This window comes from Eschscholzia californica, unplaced genomic scaffold (assembly GCF_041429995.1).
Source record: "Eschscholzia californica isolate CP2 unplaced genomic scaffold, dmEscCali1.0.p SCAF_121, whole genome shotgun sequence".
Taxonomy (NCBI): Eukaryota; Viridiplantae; Streptophyta; class Magnoliopsida; order Ranunculales; family Papaveraceae; genus Eschscholzia; species Eschscholzia californica.
Genome location: NW_028238223.1, coordinates 51,715 through 55,002, shown reverse-complemented (window position 1 = coordinate 55,002; position 3,288 = coordinate 51,715). Strand labels below are relative to the sequence as shown.

Sequence of the window (3,288 nt, the reverse complement as noted above, 5' to 3'; positions counted from 1 at the left end):
TATTATATGTAATTTGTTCTTGTTACTTCGAAGGGTAGCACACACACACGCCCCTTCAATCTATTTCTTTATCTCCCCATGAATTGTATGCTTGTAACAATAGGGACAGAATTTTCTCAATTCCAATCGACTAGGTGTATTGTGTCGATTCTTTTGAGTAATATATCTGGAAATGCCCGGCGATTCCTTATTAACACTGTTTCGGACACAACTAGTACATTCCAAAATAACTCTGACTCTGACCTCTTTACCCTTGGCCATGAACCTCCTTTGAATTTTGGATTCACTCAACGCTTCGCTTTTCGATCCGAAACGAAGAAAAAAAGTAAAAAAAAAAAAATAGAAGTTGCTAACTCGAAATCCAATTATGAAAGATTTCATTGCAATCAATAGAGCAATAATAATAAGTGATACAACAATTTCTAACTATTAATTATTTCTAACCCTAGTACAGTATTTCGTTTAAGTATCTTGTATGATTTTGTTGCCCTAGAACTACATTTATTGCTATTTGCGTACTCCCCCTATTAATTATTAATAGTAGAATTTGAGCCTGACCCGAGTTTTACTGAGGTTGAATCCACTTTGATTCTTTATTTTTCTGCCCTTACATATCCTAAAAAACCGAAAAAAAGAAGAAAACAAAGAAAAGAGAGGAAGAAGGATTAGTCAGAGATAATTTATTATATCACTAATCTTCTTCGTCCCTTCTCATGTCAATAACTAGAATGAAAAAAAAGGGGAATGTCAACGCATCTGGGAATAAATGATTGATCTCTATCAATAGACCTGCTAAGGACCCGAACCATAGAGTACTTAGCACAGGTGCCACGGAGAGATATGTTTTTATATCTCGCATTGAAAATCCTCCTTCTTTAATTGTAATACATATATGATCAGATGCATATGTAGTTAAGGATCACTTGTATTTGTACGCGGAATCCCTAACAACAATGGATATATACAACGACCCGGTAGATAAGATTCCCCTTTCCTTAAAACAGAAAAAGACGCCCCCTTCTTCCTGAGTATTACCGATAAATATTAATTTATTTATATGTTTATATGTTGGGTTTCATATGTATATAATTTTTTATTATATGTTATATGAGACCAAAAAGAAAAAATGGCAAGCGAAATTGTATATCAATGGGGAAATAATGATGTGGAAAACAAGACAGGGATTCTCTACAATGACACTGTATACCAATTGAAAGGGATGTAGCGCAGCTTGGTAGCGCGTTTGTTTTGGGTACAAAATGTCACGGGTTCAAATCCTGTCATCCCTACCTATTCCTTCTCCTACGGGCAGTAACAAGTATGGGCAATAACGGGGGGATCCATTGAGATCGATGAAAATTGGATAGACTCAATCTTTCATTTCAGTTTATGATACTATCTGCATGCAAGGTGTATTGGGCGTACAAAAAGAATCCTTTTCTTTCTTTTCTTTACGGTCTTATCTATTGTGATAAGAAAGCGCTCTTAGTTCAGCTCGGCAGAACGTGGGTCTCCAAAACCCGATGTCGTAGGTTCAAATCCTACAGAGCGTGATTCTGTTCTTCTTAGGTCGAATTTCAATGAAATAACTTCACTAACTTGAACAGCAACCTGAATCTGAATTTGACCTCCTGCGGGTTAAAAAAAGAAGGGGGTCAATCAAAAAACGAGATCTTACTTAATCAAAGATCCAACTGATCACCGCGCCTGTATTGTAAATATGCAGTTACGAATAATCCAGCCAAAGTAATAGGAATTAGACCTAACACGATTCCAAATAGTAAAACTTCAATCATTTCGATTTGTTTGATGTTTGAAAGGGGAAGAAAAAAGAGAGGTAATATCTATCTTTAAATATTAATCCGAATCGACCATGAATCTCAATGACCAAGAATTTACAATTGACGCGGGAAGGCATTCTAGAGTGCCTAGAATCTCACAGAAACATTTATTTTTATGAATTTAGAATTCAATTCAAATAAGTCGTATTTTGCTCAGACCAATAAATAGAGCTGGGGTTATAGTTGAAGCCGCCAGTAGAAAACCGAAATAACTAGTTATAGTAGGCATGAGGGAGCTAAATGAGATACGTTCTTTTTTATACATATGGTTATAAAAAACTTACCTAAGTTTCCGCTTTTGAAAGATAAGAGGATACGAAAAAATACCAATTGATAGAATCCGTTCCAATTGAAAGTTTTTGATTCATCTTTCATTATCATTTATCATTATAGACGTCACTAACAAAGATAGAGTGAGAGAAGTGGAAAAAAAAGATTGATTCATCATCTGTGACATCTACCCATGCCGTGATTTCGACTCAACAGATTCATTGAGCAACTCGTGGGTAAAGTAATAGGAAAAGAACCTTGTAGTGGAATTTCATTTATAAATGAAACTCTCTTTGAATCACTATGGAATTAAATCAAATTGGAAAATTTTTTCTTTTTTAATTGTATAGAATCCAGTTTCTATTCTGGAACAAAGGACCTTAGAATACCTTTTGCTTTACCTCATTAGATTCAGTGGTTACCCCATTAGATTAAGCATGTAGGCTCATTAATTATACATAATATCTCGACTGCTAAGAAAAAAGTGTCGCACGATCGCTCGAAGAAATAAAAGCCTTAGTTCGGTACAACTCAATTTTAAGACTAGTAATTCTATTATCTTTTGGTTTTAGGTTCTACATGCTGTCTTTCCATATTAGGGAGTCCTATCCTTGGAGCTAGTCAAGAAGGAACCTTTGGATGTAATGCAGCAACGGTTGCATCACGCATATTGATTGTTCCAACTATTGTTTGTTTTCTTTCATTGAATACTATCTACTAATCTTATTGTACTACTAACCGATTTCTTGAACTGAAAGGATTTGAACAAAAACCTTTTTCTTTTATACATATACAACAGGGTTCTAGATTTCGTATCTAATTGAATTGTGTGAATATGATAATATCTTTCATGAATTATTAGAACCCGTTGGACTCACACTCTACCAGATCCTCGGGTTCTAGTCCAAAGTTAGTAATGGAAAGAACCCTATACTTATACTACTACAGGAATTTGAAAAATTTTCGATTGAATAGCACACGGTTCCGCATATATAAGGAACAAGAAAGGAAGAAATCAATTATGTACCACTTCTTTTGGTTTCGATATTGATTGAAATTGCGTTGCTGTGTCAGAAGAAGGATAGCTATACTGATTCGGTATACTCTAAAGATGCCCTCGGTACACTATTGACGATCTCACAAAGATTCAAGATCAGTGGGTTTCCATTTACTGATC

The 3,288-nt window shown here is 35.0% G+C and overlaps 2 non-coding genes across 2 annotated transcripts; both read left to right on the top strand.

The window, feature by feature from the left end:
• The first annotated feature begins 1,215 nt into the window (after nucleotides 1–1,215).
• On the top strand, nucleotides 1,216–1,289 carry TRNAP-UGG (transfer RNA proline (anticodon UGG)). The gene has a single exon. It is a non-coding gene; the product is annotated as a tRNA-Pro (tRNA).
• Nucleotides 1,290–1,479: 190 nt separating this feature from the next.
• On the top strand, nucleotides 1,480–1,553 carry TRNAW-CCA (transfer RNA tryptophan (anticodon CCA)). Its single transcript has one exon. It is a non-coding gene; the product is annotated as a tRNA-Trp (tRNA).
• Nucleotides 1,554–3,288: the final 1,735 nt, after the last annotated feature.